This window comes from Pseudophryne corroboree, chromosome 2, assembly GCF_028390025.1.
Source record: "Pseudophryne corroboree isolate aPseCor3 chromosome 2, aPseCor3.hap2, whole genome shotgun sequence".
NCBI lineage: Eukaryota > Metazoa > Chordata > Amphibia > Anura > Myobatrachidae > Pseudophryne > Pseudophryne corroboree.
In genome coordinates, this window is record NC_086445.1 from 882710277 (window position 1) to 882733924 (window position 23648).

At 46.5% G+C, this 23648-nt stretch overlaps 1 protein-coding gene across 1 annotated transcript in view; it reads right to left on the reverse strand.

The window, feature by feature from the left end:
• Window positions 1-23648, reverse strand: part of LRRC75A (leucine rich repeat containing 75A) — a 585529-nt gene that overhangs the window by 167137 nt on the left and 394744 nt on the right. The gene's annotated exons all lie outside the window — the stretch shown is intronic.

A 23648-nucleotide genomic window follows, 5' to 3' on the forward strand; every position in this document is an offset into this window, starting at 1 on the left:
AGCGGTGATACAAAGCGTAGCCTGCCTAGGAACGAGTTGGCATTTGTGAGATGCTGCTACTGGTGCCGCCGCTGCTGTTCTTGCTGCGGGAGGCAATACATCTACCCAGTGGGCTGTCACAGTCATATAGTCCTGAGTCTGCCCTGCTCCACTTGTCCACATGTCCGTGGTTAAGTGGACATTGGGTACAACTGCATTTTTTAGGACACTGGTGACTCTTTTTCTGACGTCTGTGTACATTCTCGGTATCGCCTGCCTAGAGAAGTGGAACCTAGATGGTATTTGGTACCGGGGACACAGTAACTCAAGCAATTCTCTAATTCCCTGTGAATTAATGGTGGATACCGGACACACGTTTAACACCAACACAGCTGCCAAGACCTGAGTAATCCGCTTTGCAGCAGGATGACTGCTGTGATATTTCATCTTCCTCGCAAAGGACTGTTGGACAGTCAATTGCTTACTGGAAGTAGTACAAGTGGTCTTCCGACTTCCCCTCTGGGATGACGATCGACTCCCAGCAGCAACAACAGCAGCGCCAGCAGCAGTAGGCGTTACACTCAAGGATCCATCGGAGGAATCCCAGTTAGGAGAGGACTCATCAGAATTGCCAGTGACATGGCCTGCAGGACTATTGGCGTTCCTGTCTAAGGAGGAAATTGACACTGAGGGAGTTGGTGGTGTGGTTTGCAGGATCTTGGGTACAAGAGGAAGGGATTTAGTTGTCAGTGGACTGCTTCCGCTGTCACCCAAAGTTTTTGAACTAGTCAATGACTTCTGATGAATGCGCTCCAGGTGACGTATAAAGGTTCCTAGGTGGTTAACGTCCTTACCCCTACTTATTACAGCTTGACAAAGGCAACACACGGCTTGACACTGTTGTCCGCATTTCTGTAAAAATAATTCCACACCGAAGAGGTGATTTTTTTTGTAATTTGACCAGGCATGTCAATGGCTATAATCATCCCACGGACAACAGGTGTCTACCCGGGTGCCTGACTTAAACAAACCACCTCACCATCAGAATCCTCCTTGTCAATTTCCTCCCCAGCACCAGCAACACCCATATCCTCATCCTGGTGTACTTCAACAGTGACATCTTCAATTTGACTATCAGGAACTGGACTGCGGGTGCTCCTTCCAGCACTTGCAGTGGGCGTGCAAATGGTGGAAGGCGCAAGCTCTTCCCGTCCAGTGTTGGGAATTGGACTCTCCTTGGGGATTTGTGATTTAGAAGAACGCACAGTTCTTTGCTGTGCTTTTGCCAGCTTAAGTCTTTTCATTTTTCTAGCGGGAGGATGAGTGCTTCCATCCTCATGTGAAGCTAAACCACTAGCCATGAACATAGGCTAGGGCCTCAGCCGTTCTTTGCCACTCTGTGTCGTAAATGGCATATTGGCAAGTTTACGCTTCTCCTCAGATGCTTTTAATTTAGATTTTTGGGTCATTTTACTGAACTTTAGTTTTTGTATTTTACATGCTCTCTATTTTGACATTGGGCATCAGCCTTGGCAGACGACGTTGATGGCATTTCATCGTCTCGCCCATGACTAGTGGCAGCAGCTTCAGCACGAGGTGGAAGTGGATCTTGATCTTTCCCTATTTTACCCTCCACATTTTTGTTCTCCATTTTTTAATGTGTGGAATTATATGTCAGTAATATATCAATAGCAATTACCTACTGTACTGTACTATATATGTATACTGTTGGTCACCAAAATGCTGCACTGTAATACTATATATACTGCTCACAAAAATGCAGCACAGATATGGAATGGATACTTGCAGTGACACAGAGCTGCAAGATACAGCAATGGCCTACTGTACACAACTATATATTGTTGGGTCACCAGAATGCTGCACTGTAATACTATATATAATGCTCACAAAAATGCAGCACAGATATGGAATGGATACTTGCAGTGACACAGAGCTGCAAGATACAGCAATGGCCTACTGTACACAACTATATACTGTTGGGTCACCAAAATGCTGCACTGTAATACTATATATACTGCTCACAAAAATGCTGCACAGATATGGAATGGATACTTGCAGTGACACAGAGATGCAAGATACAGCAATGGCCTACTGTACACAACTATAACGAGATTTATGGTAAGAACTTACCTTTGTTAAATCTCTTTCTGCGAGGTACACTGGGCTCCATAAGGATAGGACAATGCGGTGTAGAGTAGGATCTTGATCCGAGGCACCAACAGGCTCAAAGATTTGACTGTTCCCAGAATGCACAGCGCCGCCTCTTCTATAACCCCGCCTCCCTACACAGGAGCTCAGTTTTTAGTTAACAGCCCAATGCAGTAGCAGGAAAAGAGACGCCAACGGTTAGTAGCCACATACACCACACTCTCACGACAAGAGAAGTGTCAGCGGCTAATGCCATACCAACCCAAAGAAGCTAAGTGCGTCAGGGTGGGCGCCTTGTGGAGCCCAGTGTACCTCGCAGAAAGAGATTTAACAAAGGTAAGTTCTTACCATAAATTTGTTTTCTACTGCGGGGTACACTGGGCTCCACGAGGATAGGACAATGGGGATGTCCTAAAGCAGTTCCTTATGGGAGGGGACGCACTGTAGCGGGCACAAGAACCCGGCGTCCAAAGGAAGCATCCTGGGAAGCGGCAGTATCGAAGGCATAGAACCTTATGAACGTGTTCCCGGAGGACCACGTAGCCGCCTTGCACAATTGTTCAAGGGTCGCACCACGTTGGGCTCCCCAAGAAGGAGGCTCCACTCGCCGGCATGCACGTCCTGACGACTGAGAAAGTCCGCTTCCCAATTCAGGAGTCCCGGAATGAATATTGTCGATATGGCCGGTAGATGGCGTTCCGCCCAACGTAGAATCCGTGAGACTTCCTTCATTGCCAAACGGCTTCGAGTGCCGTCTTGATGATTTATGTAAGCCACTGCGGTGGTGTTGTCCGACTGTATTTGAACAGGACGGTTCTGAATTAAATGCTGGGCCAGGTTCAACGCATTGAAGACCGCCCGCAATTCCAGAATGTTGATCGAGAGGAGAGATTCCTTCTTGGTCCACTGACCCTGAAGGGAGTGTTGCTCCAGCACCGCGCCCCAACCTCTTAGACTGGCATCTGTCGTCAACAGGACCCAATTGGATATCCAGAAGGGACGGCCCCTGCACAACTGTTGGTCCCGGAGCCACCAAAGTAGCGACAGACGGACCTCCGGAGTCGATGAGATCATGAGAGACCTGATCCGGTGAGGCAGGCCATCCCACTTGGGTAGAATCAGCCTCTGGAGGGGGCGAGAATGGAATTGAGCATACTCCACCATGTCGAATGCTGAGACCATGAGTCCCAGCACCTGCATCGCCGAATGTATCGACACTTGCGGACGAGAAAGGAAGCAGCAAATCCTGTCCTGAAGCTTCAGGAGTTTCTCCCGGGACAAGAACAACCGCTGGTTGTGAGTGTCCAATAGCACTCCCAGGTGCACCTTGCTCCGAGCAGGGACCAGGGAGGATTTCTTCCAGTTGATGAGCCACCCGTGGGCTTGTAGAAACCGGACCGTCATATCCAGATGACACAGGAGAAGTTCTGGGGAATTTGATAGGATTAACAAGTCGTCCAGGTACGGCAGTATCTGGACCCATTGACGGCGGAGTACCACAGTCATCACCGCCATTACTTTGGTGAAAACTCGCGGAGCCGTTGTTAAACCAAAAGGTAACGCCCGAAACTGATAATGAAGGTTGTCAATAGCGAACCTCAGGTATTGCTGATGTGACGCTGCTATAGGAATATGCAGGTAAGCATCCTGTATATACAGGGAGACCATGTAGTCCCCAGGTTACAAGGCCAGAACTATAGAACGAAGGGTTTCCATACAGAACTTGGAAACCTTCACAAACTTGTTCAATGCCTTGAGGTTGAGAATGGGCCGGGAGGACCCATTCGGTTTCGGGACTAGAAACAGCGGAGAATAGTACCCCGGGCCCCTCTGAGCAAGAGGCACCTGTACTACAACTCCTGTATCCAGGAGGGTCTGTACCACCGAATGCAGAGTGTTTGCCTTTATCTGGTCCGACGGGACGTCTGTCTGGCAAAATCGATGAGGGGGGCGGTTTTTGAAGGCTATGGCGTAACCTCGAGTGACGACTTTCCGTACCAAGGCATCTGAAGTGGTCTTCAACCATTCCTGGGTATACCCTAGAAGCCGCCCCCCCGTCATGCGGCAGGCTTATCGGTCTTGGAAGCTGGCTGACGGGCAGCCCAGGCTCTTTTGGGCTTCGGCTTACCAGGTTTGGAAGTGCGGGCCTGCTTGTGGTACGCCTGACCTTTTGCTTTACCTGAAGGGCGAAAGGGTGAAAGGACGTACCTTTAGCCTTCGACACAGAAGGAGCGGTATTTGGTAGACAGGCAGGTTTGGCAGTAGCCAAGTCAGCCACTATCTTATTTAAGTCCTCCCCAAACAGAATATCTCCCTTAAAAGGGAGTACCTCGAGGGTTTTTCTAGAGTCCAGATCTACAGACCAGGATCTCAGCCACAATATCCGGCGAACCAGGACTGACGTAGTAGAGGCCTTGGCTGCTAGGATACCGGCATCCGAAGCCGCCTCTTTAACATAGCGAGAAGCTGTGACAATATATGACAAGCATTGTCTAGCATGGGCAGAGGAGATTTCAGCATCTAACTCCAAGGCCCACGCTTCAATAGCCTCTGCAGCCCATGTAGCTGCAATAGTGGGCCTTTGTGCAGCACACGTGAGGGTGTAAATCACTTTCAGACAACCCTCCACACGCTTATCCGTAGGCTCTTTTAGAGACGTGACGGTAGTGACAGGCAGAGCTGAGGAAATCACCATCCTGGCCACATGTGAGTCCACTGGAGGAGGCGTTTCCCAATTCTTAGACAGCTCTGGTGCGAGGGAATAGCGAGCCAGCATCTTCTTGTGAGGCACAAACTTCGTACCCGGGTTTTCCCAGGGTTCCTGACGTATATTCACTAGGTGGTCAGAGTGAGGTAAAACTTGTTTAACCACCTTCTGACGCTTGAACCTATCTGGTTTCTTAGGAGGGACGGATGGCTCGGGATCATCCGTAATCTGTAGAATTAATTTAATAGCCTCCAAAAGATCAGGAACATCCACATGTGAACTACCCTCCCCATCAGCCGTATCGGAGTCAGAACCTGTGGGGTCAGTATACATGCCGTCTTCATCAGACGAGGTGTCAGTGACAGCAGTGGATTGTGAGGAGACAAGCGCTCGCTTAGAGGACCCCTTGGACTTAGGCAAGCGAAGGTCAGACTTTTTAGTAGTCAGGGACTGGTTTAACTTCTTTAACTGAGCAGATAAATCGTCCGCCCACGGCGGGTTAGCTGCAGGGACAACATACGGTTGTACCGGCATTGGGGGTCCCATAGGGGGTGTTAGTTTATGAACTAGCGTATGCAGAGCGTGGAAAAAGTGGCCCACGGTGGGTCAGTATGTGCCTCCGTTGCCACAGTCCCACTGGGGGGCAAGGAGCCCCCAGAACCAGAGCCCACAGCTGCTATATTCTCCTCATATGGGTCTGTGGCTTCATCAACAGCGGCAGTGTGTTCAGCCCCAGAACCGTTACCCTCAGAAGCAGACATGATATAACTTGCAGTATGAGGTAACACAGTACAATTATTAGCAGCACTAAGGGGGCAATTCCAAGTTGATCGCAGCAGGACATTTTTTAGCAGTTGGGCAAAACCATGTGCACTGCAGGGGGTGCAGATGTAACATGTGCAGAGAGAGTTAGATTTGGGTGGGTTATTTTGTTTCTGTGCAGGGTAAATACTGGCTGCTTTATTTTTACACTGCAATTTAGATTGCAGATTGAACATACCACACCCAAATCTAACTCTCTCTGCACATGTTATATCTGCCTGCCCTGCAGTGCACATGGTTTTGCCCAACTGCTAACAAAGTTCCTGCTGCGATCAACTCAGAATTACCCCTTATATCTCTAAACCCAAACCCCTGCGCAGTGTAGTCAGCACTACCAGAGATAAAGGAGAGGTATGGTGACTAAATCACAGAGAAAAATACGTAATACAGTATATCTTTGTGAAAATCCTATATTAGATAAAACCTGACGCACCAAGTCCCCTCAGGTTATAGAATATAGTGATAGCAGGTTGAGTGAAAGACACGAAATGGACACCACTCAGCTATCAAATGCACACATAGATAGTCACAGTTTGTACAATGCAGAGGTTATTACTGACAATAATACTGCACTGGACTAGCTTACACAGATATATAACAAATGATATAACAGTACACAGTAAGAACTGGATGTATATCACAGGGTAATTGTACTAGAAAACCCTGACTAAATGCACTCTTTCTTACTAACACTGACTAAAAAAGGCACGTAGAGTACTTAAGTGTCATGTAAAGTCACAGTACTGATAACCAGGCGGCTTTATATAGGATGATTTGCCCAAGCAGTCCCAGGAACAGTGAGCTGAGGGATAATGGCGCCGCAGACACTGACAGGGAGTGAGGAAAAGACAGATATGCAGCTCCAGGGCGGGAACACTTGCTAGAAATGGCGCCCTGGGGCTGGGGGAGGGGCTTCAGGTCTAAGCCTTATCCCCTCTGCTGGCAAAACCACCGGGTACTGTGGGCGATATAAGAATTGGTTTAGAGAGAAAACCTGACCTGCGCCCATGCCCTGGTGATCTAGTGGGATTGCCTGTATCCACAGTGTCCACCGCCAGTGCGCGCGGCCCGCCTCCCACTGACCGCGCCGGATTGCGATAAAGACCGGGTCCTGCAAGCGGGACTTACTTACCACCTCCCGAAGCGCGGCCACGCGATCCTGGAGAGCCCCAGCCGTGTGTGTCTAACGTGAAGAAAACCGGAGCCTCCGCTGTAGGTACCCTGCAACCAGGGCTCGGGAGTGTACAGCGCCGCTGGGGAGAGCTGGAGCTGCAGCAGTCAATGTCACAAGACATTTACCACCGCTGCTGCCCTTGAAGTCTTCACTTTTTACCTCATAAAAATCTTTTCTTAGGGCTGCCTGGAGCAGCCCCTCTGTTCAGTGCCTGCTTACTGCAGCACCAACTTACAAAACTGAACTCCTGTGTAGGGAGGCGGGTTTATAGAGGAGGTGGCGCTGTGCATTCTGGGAACAGTCAAAGCTTTGAGCCTGTTGGTGCCTCGGATCAAGATCCTACTCTACACCGCATTGTCCAATCCTTGTGGAGCCCAGTGTACCCCGCAGCAGAAATACTGTTGGGTCACCAAAATGCTGCACTGTAAAACTATATATACTGCTCACAAAAATGCAGCACAGATATGGAATGGATACTTGCAGTGACACAGAACTGCAAGATACAGCAATGGCCTACTGTACACAACTATATACTGTTGGGTCACCAAAATGCTGCACTGTAATACTAAATATACTGCTCACAAAAATGCTGCACAGATATGGAATGGATACTTGCAGTGACACAGAGCTGCAAGATACAGCAATGGCCTACTGTACTGTACTACTATAAGTATAATTATATACTGGTGGTCCCCAGTCCCCACAATAAAGCACACTGAGCACAGATAATTGCAGCACACTGAGCACAGATTACGGAGCTTTTCAGGGAGAGAACGCAGCCATGTCCTCTCCGTTCAATCTCCAATGCATGAGTGAAAATGGCGTTGTCGCGTGGCTCTTTATATAGAATACGAATCTCGCGAGAATCCGACAGCGGGATGATGACGTTTGGGCTAACCGAGCAAGGCGGGAAGATCCGAGGCTGCCTCGGAACCGTGTAAAATGGGTGAAGTTCGGGGGGGTTCGGATCTCGGAGAACCGAACCCGCTCATCTCTAGTCTGGACATCTGTCCCGGACACTCTGACAGAAAGGGAAGGGCCCGGGATGCTCATAGTGCCCGCCTACTGCTACTGCCGAATGGTAAAATGGGCCCCCCGTCCTCTCCGCCACCACTGCAGTAAAGTGAAGATGGGCCCTCATTCTCCCACCACCCATGCAGCAAACTGGAGAAAGGGCCATGTTCCTACAGGCTACTGGCGCTGTACAATAAAGTTTATGGTATGGCATGTGTGACGTTGTGACATCACGCCACTGAAGCAGAGAGGAGCCGAAGCTCCTGAAGAGCAGAGTGGAACACATGAAGAAAGAAGAAGGGTAAGTTTAATTGCTGGCTGAGACAGAAGGGAGCCTGGGGCTGGCCTTGAACAATCGTGTGTGTGCAGGGCTCGGGCTGCAAAGAGTTAGTGCTAGGAAACAACCACAAAGATTCTCTATTATTGTGATACCCTAAAAGCAAGTGACCTCCATCTTAGTAGTATAATGTTTTGGAATGGGAGGGGTAAAGAAAACATTATTTTCGAAATAGGATAGAGCCTTAATTCTTCTTCATCTACGCTTATTTGTAAAACCTTCTTATATTATGGTATAGTGGGTCTTATGCTGGAGTTATGACAGACTGTACTTACTGTATATTGACTCTGATGCTTTCAATTCTAATGAACTTATAGTTTATCTAAATTATATATCTGTAGTGCATGAAAGAGTGTACAACGTATAGTACTCCTACCTTCAGTGGTAACCTCAATAATTTGATACCATGGCATGACTTTACTAGTATTCTGCCTGTAAGCATACAGTCAACTAAGGTGCCAGTTACTTGCTATTTACTTCCAAATCAGAAACATAAGTCAGAGAGAAGGCAACATTATGTCTGCAGGATCATGGCAGACCAAGTAGCACACTGAGAAACTCCGACTGACTGCGATATGTATATATATGTGTGTGACACTTATTTATAAAACCTGTTTTACGCACCAAGTGATGCCCCACCCCCCCTGTAGCCACACTCACACTATCCACAGCTCCACCTCCAGGGGGCAGGATCAGAATGGCCCACAGGGGTACAGGCACAGGCGGATCCGGCGGGGGGGGGAGGGTCACTCGGGTCCGTGCCCCCCTGTAATTTCTGACTACTTTTTTGTTTCAAAAGAGAACAGCAGCAGCACTACTGCTATTTCCGTCAGTCAGATTTGATAAAAGAGCCGGCAGGCACTAGGACCCACCGCGGCTCTAACACCAAGTCCGTGTGGTAACAAATGGGAATGCCCCCTGCTCACACCGCAACCTACCTCCCCCCACTGCCAGCCAGCCAGAGTCCAGCCCAGGCGCGGGGTTCAAATGCCAGCATCGAGTAAGACTGTAACTTATGATGGTGCAGAAGGCTTCATTAGCCCTCACTGCACCGCACAGTTTCACAACGCTTCCTCCTCCACTTCCTTTACCACCATCCTAGGTGCAGTCAAACTGGCTGCTTCTGCTAATTAAAGATGGGCAGTTTGTGTCCTATAGTCTGAGTCTCAGTGCAGTGCCCAACACAAGGTATGCTGCACCTGCCACCACCAACTAAAAACTTTAATAATGACAGTATATAGTGCTAGGGTGACTTCCAGGCTCCGATAACTAATGGAACCGGTGACCAACATTTCAAGGCCCAATCAGCCTTTTCATCAGGGTGAAACATTGGCATTAAACCAGCAGGGATGCGCTCCTACAGCCATTCATTACCTGATGGTGTATTCTGTGAGGCCACACCCCCTGTGATACCACACCCCTTATCTGGGAGCACGCGTGCCTTAGATGCATGTAAATATAACTATTACCGTTTTACAGTATCTGGAGTACTGGACATTGTCTAACCCTGGCATACAGGATACACTGTAGGGGTAAGAGGTGGGTAAAAGGAAGGCCCAAGAAGACACGGTTGTAGCTAGTGAAAGTGGGATATTATGAGCGAGTGGATCAGGGTTTTGGATATTTATTTTGCCAATGTTGTGGCGGTTTAGGCAGCTTAAAGGAATGTAATGTGAGAAGTGACTCCTGAGATGAAGGGTGACACCAAGGCAACAGGCATGGAGAAATAGGTGAGAGACGATATGGATGTTGTCTGTGTAGCGTAATGTGAGGTGGGATGTAATGGCGTCCGAGTTTGCCGGATGTGCGGGATGCCGGCAAAACTCGGATGCTTTTTTAAAGCGACAGTCATTTACAAGGCAAAACCATGCCTTTTAAATGACTGCCTCTTTAAAAAAACATCTGAGTTCGTCCGCCATCTCGCACATCAGGCAAACTCAGGCACCATTACATAGCGCCTGTGATCTCACTGGACAGGGGTACAGAACTGGCAAATCCTATGGTGGTCTGAGTGGATGGGCGGCATGTCTATAATGTTGGAAACTGTGGACTGAGAACCTGGTTTGATCAACCTCCAATTAAACTGTTTAACAAGGTTTACTACAAATAAAAGAAATAAATAAATCTGGCCAACTGAAAAATGTTTTAGTAAAGTTGGAAATAATAATTTAATATAATAATAATAATAATATATTAGTAAAATATAATATCTATAATTGGGCTGAATGGCAAAGAGTTCACTTTACTTGATTTTTATATTTTGTACAGTGTGAATACAGATGAAAGTCATAGTAATGGCATGGAATTTTACTCCTCTCTATTCTGCAATTTCTGCTCAATGGTTATTATGTTTTCTAACAAATGTCTGATATCTCCAGTCCTGCTGAGCCGGCAGATTACCCAGCTGTCCCCCTACTATCAGAAACACCTTACTGACTCCCCAGCACCTGCAGAAGAATTGTCTAACACAAGACCCAGCACAATCGCAGACTGAGGTTAAAATTAAACCGAGAAATCAAAGGCTCTGAGTCACCACAGACAGGAATAAGGATAAAATAAATTAATGCTTCCTATTCAGACTCTAATCTCTGTGCTGTGTCTGATTAACCCATTTGCTACTCAAGTCTTATGCAGAACCAGTAAAGCAAACTCTTTAAAGCAACAAAATTAGCTATTCTCAGCAAAAATACGTGTTATGGATAATGTCAACATTCCGTACAATCTTAGAAATCTACACAATGGGGAAGCCCTTACTGATTAACAATAACAAATACATTTAATCATATTTACAGGTTAAATCCTAAAATATGCCATATAATTGGGTCTAGGAAGATATTATGAATACAGGGGTTATGGGGGCGCACTATAACTGAGGCTTAAGGCGTGTACACACGGTGCGATGTGCCGTACAGCCCGACATTGACTATTCGATGTGGCCAGAGCCCGACCATACCCATACAGTCAATGTTGGCTTGCCTGCACAGTTTATTTTTCCTTGCGATGCCGTCTCGTAGGACTGCACATCGGCATCGCAAGCACTATACATACCATGCAATATGCACTATATATTTGCATACAATTTTGACTATATAGTCAAAATCGTAAGAAAAATGGCACCGTGTGTACACACCTTAACATGCATGATCATAGGTACTGAGTCTTGCTGGTCATTTTGGCACTGGCACTCAAAAGTGTGTTTCATGTCAGCTCTAGAGCAGGCTTATAAACAGATACTGTATACCTGTTATGCTGAACAATAAACACTATTATCGCTACAAATAAACAGGATATACCTTCCCTAGGGGCCTATTTATCAAGTACTTTGGATCCATTAATAATGTGAAACAGCAGTTTCCGTATGATTTAAGTAAAGTAGATATTTAACAATTTCATAAGCAGGAGATCTCACAGATATCTGCTTCATATGACACATAAATTGCAGCATATCGCAGTCCCTGTATAATGTCAGAGATTTAACAAGCTTTGAAAACCAACAGTTTGTAGAGTATTACCACGCTTGCCTCTATGGAGCAGTATAGCCACTGAAGGAACTTTTTATCCCTCTTCGGTGGACTGTAACTATTTTTTGCATTTTACGTGGGTGCAGTGCATTTATAGACATATAGGGATTACCTAGAGGTTTAAAAAAGATACACATACACTCACACACAGATACATTTTATAGGGACAGCACAGTGGTGGGACAAAATGACGGGTGGGGGGGACAGTGTGTGTGTGTGTGTGTGTGTGTGTGTGTGTGTGTGTGTGTGTGGGGTGGGGGGGGACAGCAGAGAGTGTGTGGGACCAGCCAGAGAGGGGGACAGCATATGTTGGGTCTGTCAAAACCGATAAGTGCAGCACTGCGCAGAATATCATGAGAATGCGCTGAGCAGCTGTAGAGCTGCGCTGTGATACTAGCTGCAGGGTGACATTCCAGGAACCCTGCAAGCCAGAAGCAAGGGCAGTGGGGCAGTGATGGTGCCACCCTCAGGGCCCTATGCTCTGTGCAATAGCACTGATTGGAAAACCCTTAGGCAAGGCCCTGCTTCATTGCAATGGGATTCACTGATGGCAGTGGCCTTTTTCAGCAGGATAACACAACCTACCTCACTGAAAATATTGTTCAGGAATAGTTTCAGGAACATGACAAAGAGTTCAAGGTGATGATTTGGCCTCCAAATTCCCCAGATCTCAATCTGATCGAGAGCTGGGGGGACCTACTGGGTTGAGTGAGTCTTCATGAACAAGAGCTGGCGCCGGATGGTGAGTGACGGGGACACAGGCAGCGGGGCGGATGGCTCACACACACAAACACACACATATACATACATACATTCACACACACACACACACACACACACACACACACACACACACACACACACACACACACTCTCTATAGAAGGGCTTTACCTGGCAGAATGTGTATAATGGGCTACCTGGTGCAATGTGTATAAGGGCTACCTGGGGCAATGTGTATAAGGGGCTACTTTACACAATGTGTATAACTGGCTCTACCTGGGGTAATGTGTATAAGAGGATCTACCTGGCACAATGTGTATAAAAGGATCTACCTGGCGTAATGTGTATAAGGGGCTCTACCTGGCATAATGTGTATATGGGGCTCTACCTGGCATAACATGTTTAAGGGGCTCTACCTGGCGCAACGTGTGTAAGGGGCTCCTCCTGGCATGTATAAGGAGTACTACTGTATGGTGTAATGTGACTAGGTGCCACAAGGTCTAGAACTGGCCCTGTTTATATATATATATATATATATATATATATATATATACTGAAGAACTGTAGAGAGAGATTGAAAAATCTCTGAAATGTTGACTTTCACAGCTCATTTCCATCATTATTGAACCTTTTTTTCAGAGAGCCACCTCCAGACCTCCAGTATGTATACTTTACTGGTGGGGGGCACCTGGATATGTTGGTTAGGCTGTGGTGGAGTGCCGGCCAGCAGATATATATTTATGTGTACTTTACATATGTCTATATGTGTAGCATCAGTGAAAACTATTTTGCAACCACTTCATTTCTTTCACATAAATTACAGCAGTGACTGCCAGAGCCATCTTAACAGCAGTGTAGGCCCCTGGGCACAGCAATGCACTGGGGCCCCTACCCACTCATCAGCGGCAGGGGTGGGGGGTGCTATCAGTGGCAGCTTTGATATCCCGGGGGCGGTAGAAGGTGTTCTGTCTTCCGCTCAGCATGTAGGACCTGGAGCAATAATTTCTGCTAATTATTCCTTTACTGCACAGATGGAGCGCAAGGGAGAACACTAAACTGTAGAAGGGGACATTGGGCTAAATGAAAGGGCCCCGGTACATGACTTCCAAGGTGGTATGGGGTGTTTAATAGAGATGTGCACTTGAAATTTTTCGGGTTTTGGGTTTTGGTTTTGGGTTCGGTTCCGCGGCCGTGTTTTGGGTTCGACCGCGTTTTGGCAAAACCTCACCGAATTTTTTTTGTCGGATTCGGGTGTGTTTTGGATTCGGGTGTTTTTTTCAAAAAACACTAAAAAACAGCTTAAATCATAGAATTTGGGGGTCATTTTGATCCCAAAGTATTATTAACCTCAAAAACCATAATTTCCACTCATTTTCAGTCTATTCTGAATACCTCACACTTCACAATATTATTTTTAGTCCTAAAATTTGCACCGAGGTCGCTGGATGACTAAGCTAAGCGACCCTAGTGGCCGACACAAACACCGGGCCCATCTAGGAGTGGCACTGCAGTGTCACGCAGGATGGCCCTTCCAAAAAACACTCCCCAAACAGCACATGACGCAAAGAAAAAAAGAGGCGCAATGAGGTAGCTGTGTGAGTAAGATAAGCGACCCTAGTGGCCGACACAAACACCGGGCCCATCTAGGAGTGGCACTGCAGTGTCACGCAGGATGGCCCTTCCAAAAAACACTCCCCAAACAGCACATGACGCAAAGAAAAAAAGAGGCGCAATGAGGTAGCTGTGTGAGTAAGATAAGCGACCCTAGTGGCCGACACAAACGCCGGGCCCATCTAGGAGTGGCACTGCAGTGTCACGCAGGATGGCCCTTCCAAAAAACACTCCCCAAACAGCACATGACGCAAAGAAAAAAAGAGGCACAATGAGGTAGCTGTGTGAGTAAGATAAGCGACCCTAGTGGCCGACACAAACACCTGGCCCATCTAGGAGTGGCACTGCAGTGTCACGCAGGATGGCCCTTCCAAAAAACACTCCCCAAACAGCACATGACGCAAAGAAAAATTAAAGAAAAAAGAGGTGCAAGATGGAATTGTCCTTGGGCCCTCCCACCCACCCTTATGTTGTATAAACAGGACATGCACACTTTAACCAACCCATCATTTCAGTGACAGGGTCTGCCACACGACTGTGACTGAAATGACGGGTTGGTTTGGACCCCCACCAAAAAAGAAGCAATTAATCTCTCCTTGCACAAACTGGCTCTACAGAGGCAAGATGTCCACCTCATCATCATCCTCCGATATATCACCGTGTACATCCCCCTCCTCACAGATTATCAATTCGTCCCCACTGGAATCCACCATCTCAGCTCCCTGTGTACTTTGTGGAGGCAATTGCTGCTGGTCAATGTCTCCACGGAGGAATTGATTATAATTCATTTTAATGAACATCATCTTCTCCACATTTTCTGGAAGTAACCTCGTACGCCGACTGCTGACAAGGTGAGCGGCGGCACTAAACACTCTTTCGGAGTACACACTTGTGGGAGGGCAACTTAGGTAGAATAAAGCCAGTTTGTGCAAGGGCCTCCAAATTGCCTCTTTTTCCTGCCAGTATAAGTACGGACTGTGTGACGTGCCTACTTGGATGCGGTCACTCATATAATCCTCCACCATTCTTTCAATGGGGAGAGAATCATATGCAGTGACAGTAGACGACATGTCCGTAATCGTTGACAGGTCCTTCAGTCCGGACCAGATATCAGCATCAGCAGTCGCTCCAGACTGCCCTGCATCACCGCCAGCGGGTGGGCTCGGAATTCTGAGCCTTTTCCTCGCACCCCCAGTTGCGGGAGAATGTGAAGGAGGAGATGTTGACAGGTCGCGTTCCGCTTGACTTGACAATTTTCTCACCAGCAGGTCTTTGAACCCCAGCAGACTTGTGTCTGCCGGAAAGAGAGATCCAAGGTAGGTTTTAAATCTAGGATCGAGCACGGTGGCCAAAATGTAGTGCTCTGATTTCAACAGATTGACCACCCGTGAATCCTTGTTAAGCGAATTAAGGGCTCCATCCACAAGTCCCACATGCCTAGCGGAATCGCTCCGTGTTAGGTCCTTCTTTAATGTCTCCAGCTTCTTCTGCAAAAGCCTGATGAGGGGAATGACCTGACTCAGGCTGGCAGTGTCTGAACTGACTTCACGTGTGGCAAGTTCAAAGGGCAGCAGAACCTTGCACAACGTTGAAATCATTCTCCACTGCGCTTGAGACAGGTGCATTCCACCTCCTATATCGTGCTGAATTGTATAGGCTTGAATGGCCTTTTGCTGCTCCTCCAACCTCTGAAGCATATATAGGGTTGAATTCCACCTCGTTACCACTTCTTGCTTCAGATGATGGCAGGGCAGGTTCAGGCGTTTTTGGTGTTGCTCCAGTCTTCTGTACGTGGTGCCTGTACGCCGAAAGTGTCCCGCAATTCTTCTGGCCACCGACAGCATCTCTTGCACGCCCCTGTCGTTTTTTTAAAAATTCTGCACCACCAAATTCAAGGTATGTGCAAAACATGGGACGTGCTGGAATTTGCCCAGATTTAATGCACACATAATATTGCTGGCGTTGTCCGATGCCACAAATCCACAGGAGAGTCCAATTGGGGTAAGCCATTCCGCGATGATCTTCCTCAGTTGCCGTAAGAGGTTTTCAGCTGTGTGCGTAGTCTGGAAACCGGTGATACAAAGCGTAGCCTGCCTAGGAAAGAGTTGGCGTTTGCGAGATGCTGCTACTGGTGCCGCCGCTGCTGTTCTTGCGGCGGGAGTCCATACATCTACCCAGTGGGCTGTCACAGTCATATAGTCCTGACCCTGCCCTGCTCCACTTGTCCACATGTCCGTGGTTAAGTGGACATTGGGTACAGCTGCATTTTTTAGGACACTGGTGACTCTTTTTCTGAGGTCTGTGTACATTTTCGGTATCGCCTGCCTAGAGAAATGGAACCTAGATGGTATTTGGTACCGGGGACACAGTACCTCCAACAAGTCTCTAGTTGGCTCTGCAGTAATGATGGATACCGGAACCACGTTTCTCGCCACCCAGGATGCCAAGGCCTCAGTTATCAGCTTTGCAGCAGGATGACTGCTGTGATATTTTATCTTCCTCGCAAAGGACTGTTGGACAGTCAATTGCTTGGTGGAAGTAGTAAAAGTGGTCTTACGATTTCCCCTCTGGGATGACCATCGACTCCCAGCAGCAACAACAGCAGCGCCAGCAGCAGTAGGCGTTACACGCAAGGATGCATCGGAGGAATCCCAGGCAGGAGAGGAATCGTCAGAATTGCCAGTGACATGGCCTGCAGGACTATTGGCATTCCTGGGGAAGGAGGAAATTGACACTGAGGGAGTTGGTGGGGTGGTTTGCGTGAGCTTGGTTACAAGAGGAAGGGATTTACTGGTCAGTGGACTGCTTCCGCTGTCGCCCAAAGTTTTTGAACTTGTCACTGACTTATTATGAATGCGCTGCAGGTGACGTATAAGGGAGGATGTTCCGAGGTGGTTAACGTCCTTACCCCTACTTATTACAGCTTGACAAAGGCAACACACGGCTTGACAAATGTTGTCCGCATTTCTGTTGAAATACTTCCACACCGAAGAGCTGATTTTTTTGGTATTTTCACCAGGCATGTCAACGGCCATATTCCTCCCACGGACAACAGGTGTCTCCCCGGGTGCCTGACTTAAACAAACCACCTCACCATCAGAATCATCCTTGTCAATTTCCTCCCCAGCGCCAGCAACACCCATATCCTCCTCATCCTGGTGTACTTCAACACTGACATCTTCAATCTGACTATCAGGAACTGGACTGCGGGTGCTCCTTCCAGCACTTGCAGGGGGCGTGCAAATGGTGGAAGGCGCATGCTCTTCACGTCCAGTGTTGGGAAGGTCAGGCATCGCAACCGACACAATTGGACTCTCCTTGTGGATTTGGGATTTCGAAGAACGCACAGTTCTTTGCCGTGCTTTTGCCAGCTTGAGTCTTTTCATTTTTCTAGCGAGAGGCTGAGTGCTTCCATCCTCATGTGAAGCTGAACCACTAGCCATGAACATAGGCCAGGGCCTCAGCCGTTCCGTGCCACTCCGTGTGGTAAATGGCATATTGGCAAGTTTACGCTTCTCCTCCGACAATTTTATTTTAGATTTTGGAGTCCTTTTTTTACTGATATTTGGTGTTTTGGATTTTACATGCTCTGTACTATGACATTGGGCATCGGCCTTGGCAGACGACGTTGCTGGCATTTCATCGTCTCGGCCATGACTAGTGGCAGCAGCTTCAGCACGAGGTGGAAGTGGATCTTCATCTTTCCCTAATTTTGGAACCTCAACATTTTTGTTCTCCATATTTTAATAGGCACAACTAAAAGGCACCTCAGGTAAACAATGGAGATGGATGGATACTAGTATACTTATGGATGGACGAGCGACTGCCGACACAGAGGTAGCTACAGCCGTGGACTACCGTACTGTGTCTGCTGCTAATATAGACTGGATGATAATGAGATGAAATCAATATATATATATATATAATATCACACTAGTACTGCAGCCGGACAGGTAGATATATTTATTATGTAATGACTGATGACGGACCTGCTGGACACTGTCAGCTCAGCAGCACCGCAGACTGCTACAGTAAGCTACTATAGTAGTATGTATAAAGAAGAAAGAAAAAAAAAACCACGGGTAGGTGGTATACAATTATGGATGGACGAGCGACTGCCGACACAGAGGTAGCTACAGCCGTGGACTACCGTACTGTGTCTGCTGCTAATATAGACTGGATGATAATGAGATGAAATCAATATATATATATATATATAATATCACACTAGTACTGCAGCCGGACAGGTATATATATTTATTATGTAATGACTGATGACGGACCTGCTGGACACTGTCAGCTCAGCAGCACCGCAGACTGCTACAGTAAGCTACTATAGTAGTATGTATAAAGAAGAAAGAAAAAAAAAAAAACACGGGTAGGTGGTATACAATTATGGATGGACTGCCGAGTGCCGACACAGAGGTAGCTACAGCCGTGGACTACCGTACTGTGTCTGCTGCTAATATAGACTGGATGATAATGAGATGAAATCAATATATATATATAATATCACACTAGTACTGCAGCCGGGCAGGTAGATATATTTATTATGTAATGACTGATGACGGACCTGCTGGACACTGTCAGCTCAGCAGCACCGCAGACTGCTACAGTAAGCTACTATAGTAGTATGTATAAAGAAGAAAGAAAAAAAAAAAACCACGGGTAGGTGGTATACAATTATGGATGGACGAGCGACTGCCGACACAGAGGTAGCTACAGCCGTGGACTACCGTACTGTGTCTGCTGCTAATATAGACTGGATGATAATGAGATGAAATCAATATATATATATATACAATATCACTAGTACTGCAGCCGGACAGGTATATATATTTATTATGTAATGACTGATGACGGACCTGCTGGACACTGTCAGCTCAGCAGCACCGCAGACTGCTACAGTAAGCTACTATAGTAGTATGTATAAAGAAGAAGAAAGAAAAAAAAAACGGGTAGGTGGTATACAATATTATATATATATTATATACAATTTTATATATATATATATATATATATATTAAACTGGTGGTGATTATTAAACTGGTGGTCAGGTCACTGGTCACACTATCAGCAACTTGCAAGTAGTACTCCTAAGCAGACAATCACAATATATATTATACTGGTGGTCAGTGTGGTCACAATGGCAGTGTGGCACTCTGGCAGCAAAAGTGTGCACTGTACGTTATATGTACTCCTGAGTCCTGCTCTCAGACTCTAACTGCTCCCCACTGTCAGTGTCTCCCCCACAAGTCAGATATACATTATACAGTCACACTATCTATCTATCTATCTATCTATCTATCTATCTATCTATCTATCTATCTATCTATCTATCACTTCAGCAAGTAGTAGTACTCCTCCTAATGCTCCCCAAAATTACTACTGTGTCTCTACTCTAGTCTCACTCTCTTCTCTATAAACGGAGAGGACGCCAGCCACGTCCTCTCCCTATGAATCTCAATGCACGTGTGAAAATGGCGGCGATGCGCGGCTCCTTATATAGAATCCGAGTCTCGCGATAGAATCCGAGCCTCGCGAGAATCCGACAGCGGGATGATGACGTTCGGGCGCGCTCGGGTTAACCGAGCAAGGCGGGAAGATCCGAGTCGCTCGGCCCCGTGTAAAAAAAAATGAAGTTCGGGCGGGTTCGGATTCCGAGGAACCGAACCCGCTCATCTCTAGTGTTTAATACATAGGGGAGGGTCGATAGTGGAGTGGGCTTAATATTCATCATTTTCTGGTGGGAGGGCAGCATGCTTGACTGCAGATATCATCATATCTCCAGTTCCTGGAAACAGATTTCTTAGTTTTAAAGGGATAAAAAAAATTAGAGAGTCCCACCTTTCAGGAGGTACTGGGGACACCTTTCAGGAGGTACTAGGGACTTGGGGATCAGAGGTCAGGAGCCAGACCATTCCACCAACGAAAATATAAAACTACATATTAGGTGTGTGGAGCTGGAGCAGGGACCAGCTGCTTGAAGGGTGATATCTCTGGTTCTGGGCATAATAGAGACAAGTTGCCAGTGCTTTCCAAAAGGGGAGAGTCTCAGCTTTTGAAATATACCCTCAGAAAAACTAAGTCAGACAGAACCGGAGATATCTTGTTGGGAAGAAAAATTAACAGGCTTGGATGGGGACCACTACTTTGAAGTCGGATATCTTTGGTTCCCTAGGGCCGATTTTAAAAAATCTGGTACCCCTGGAAAGAGGGGACCCTCAGCTATCAGCCTAGGGCCCTTTTACCCCTGGGGCCCTTGGGCAAGAGCCCATTGAGCCCATACGAAAAGACGGCCCTGGTGACTGCGACACAATATATATATATATATATATATATATAAACTGCATGATTTCAGTTATCTCAAAATATGCAAAGTTGGAAAATGTGAGACAAATCCTTTATCACACAATCATAACTTGAAGAATCCATAGCTTGTTATCTAACTGGAAGTAATCCACATTCTTTTCTTTCTAAAACAACCTTTCCTAGCTGTTACGGGTGTTGAAAGCAGAACTGGTGTATAAGCAGCATGCCACGCTTTTTCTCCTGGGAAAAAGACAGGTATATGCAATCATCCACCGCATCCGATCAATTATTCATTATGCACTGTAACATTTAGGGTCTCCCATCTGGATGTATCGTGCTGCTGTTACTCACGGCTCTAGCTCAATCTGTGATCAGTTCTGCGTTAGCGGGAAATCTACATCTTAAATGTGGCTCTTCACACCACAGCTCCGAGCATGAAATCTTATTTTCAGAGAGGCTGCAGAAATGTTTGCTGAATAGTTTCTTTCCATTTAAAAAAACAAACAAAAAACAGCATGTAATATTATCTGAGCAATGATTTCTAGAAAATGCTAAATGTAAATTACCTAATTATACAGCTCAATTAATTAAATCTACTAAAAATATAGGATTGTTTCCTCTTTCTGTCCATAGAGGTTAGAAGAGTAAATTAATATATACTACCATTTCCAAAGCTCTCAAGGCTGCACAAAGAAAGTAAATTTTTCCCATTGTTACACAAGATGCACAAATTAAAATATGTTTGTGTTATTATGGGAGCCAGAAGATCGCATAAGGTTCTAAATCAGTATACAGTTATTGCTATGTGATTTATGCTATATAATGACTACTGTAATGGCCTTAGAGAACGCTGAATACAGAGCCTGGGAGACCACTTAAAATATTTTTACAATCCATTAAAACAGCTGGTGGAGTAAAATCCTTTTGGACAACATAAAGTATTTCAAAATAAGATTGCTACCATGGAACCCTGGTAATAGGCACCAAATGGCCCTGACATTCTAATGCTATTATGCAAATAGAGATTGATGTGTTATGCTGTATATCTGACCCTGGCTTTTAAATGATGCTGATTTACTTCAGTGTTGAATTAATTGAGTCTGAGCAGCACGGTATTTCATGACAGGAGTTGACTAGGAAACTATCTTACTTATAGTTTACATTTTAATGGCTTTAATTATTAAGGTATTGGGTCAGTTCTAATTCCATCTGGAGCTTGCACGACAAGGGTGCACCTTAGTGCACTATATAATACTGAGGCCTAGATTTATCAAAGTTTGGAGAGAGATTCAGATGCAGTCGCAACTTCGATGACGTCGCAACCAAACGACTATCGATAGACTGCGTGTGCATCTCGGACGCAGTGCCACATGCCAAGGTACCTTTGTGATGCCGCTCGCAATAAGGAATCAGTCGCAGAGTGATTGACAGGAAGAGAACGTTTGGGGGAGGTAACGGGGAGTGTCTGCAGAAATGCAGGCGTGTTGTGACCACTTTTAGGGTGTGTTGCGGTATGCGACTGAGATCTTGTAAGCATAAAACATGGAGTTGATGTTCCTCGCATCTGCACCATGGTTGCGATGGAGTACGCAGATGCTGAGAATGTTGCAATAGCTTTTGTGGCGGCTCTGTACACTTATGGGTGGCTGCTGCACTTGCGTTGCCTTGCAGTTCCATCACTAAAAATGATTACTGCTTCTTACCCATTGTGACCACATCTGAATCAGACCCACAGTAGATAGAGATATAGGGGTTCATATACTAAGACTCCACTTTTTGTGAAGTTAATGCAAAAAGTAGGAGGCAGCTGCCGCAAGTTGTACTAGGAACGACCCTGCAGAAGAGGATGAACGATAAGTTCCCCCCTTGGCGATGGCGGCACAGGCACATTCCGCATTTGCACTGTGGACTCACTTGTGGAGTCCCGTGCAGCTGCAGCAAATAATTTTTTTTCTCTTTATCAAACTTTATTGACATTCAACCAAAGTGACAGAGCACTTCCTGCTTGTTCACAGGAAAAGAAGCAGATAACACAGCTACAGAAAGTAACCTCTAATCTTAGTAACACCTGGAATGCTTAGCGCTACTATAGGTTCCTACTGCAGTGCTAAGGAACAGATGCATAGCCTTCAAAATGACAGAAGCTGACTGGCTGGTACTTCATGTCTCCGAGCTTTGTTAAAACTGGGCCTGACTTTGGCCATAATTCACTTAATTTTTCACATTTAAACACCCATCATTAATCAATATTAACTTTTTGAAGTTTTACAAGTAACAAATGAATTTAGAATCTGGAATAAGAGGAATTATTCTGTACAGTAGAAATTATGGACATTTCCATAGAACATACCGTATATACTCGAGTATAAGCCGATTTTTTCAGCACCTTTTTTTGTGCTGAAAAAGCCACTTTGGCTTATACTCGAGTCAGTTGTAGGAGGGACACGGAGGGCACAGCGCGCGGCTCTCCTGGGTCCCTCCTGCGTCATCGGCGGCAGCGGCGTGTGTGTATTAAAGGAAGTGCACGAACCGGCACTTCCTTTAACACACACACACGCCGGAGACGCAGGAGGGACACAGGAGAGCCGCGCGCTGTGCCCTCCGTGTCCCTCCTTCAGAAGACAGCGCGGGAGCGACGGGACAGCGTGGGAGCGACGGAGGGTAAGTAACAAACTGGCACTGTGGGGCATATCTGGCACATCTGGCACTGTGGGGCATATCTGGCACTGTGGGGCATATCTGGCAGCATGAGGGCATATCTGGCACATCTGGCACTGTGGGGCATATCTGGCAGCATGAGGGCATATCTGGCAGCATGAGGGCATATCTGGCACTGTGGGGCATATCTGGCACATCTGGCACTGTGGGGCATATCTGGCAGCATGAGGACATATCTGGCACTGTGGGGCATATCTGGCAGCATGAGGGCATATCTGGCACTGTGGGGGCATATCTGGCAGTATGAGGGCATATCTGGCACTGAGGGCTGTGTACGGCTAGAGCTGCATTTTCCACCCTAGGCTTATACACGAGTCAATAAGTTTTCCCAGGTTTTTGTGGTAAAATTAGGTGCCTCGGCTTATATTCGGGTCGAGTATATACGGTAAATTGAAATTTTTAGAAACTGGTTCAGGGTGGCACATATGCATTGAAATTAGAGCCTATAAGCAGTGTCTCAAACAGAGAAGCCATCTACTATATGCAGGGTATTAAGATTTCGGTTTCTTCCTGTGCTATGAGTATACTGCAATCATAGAGCTGATCACAGTGCAGAAAAAACC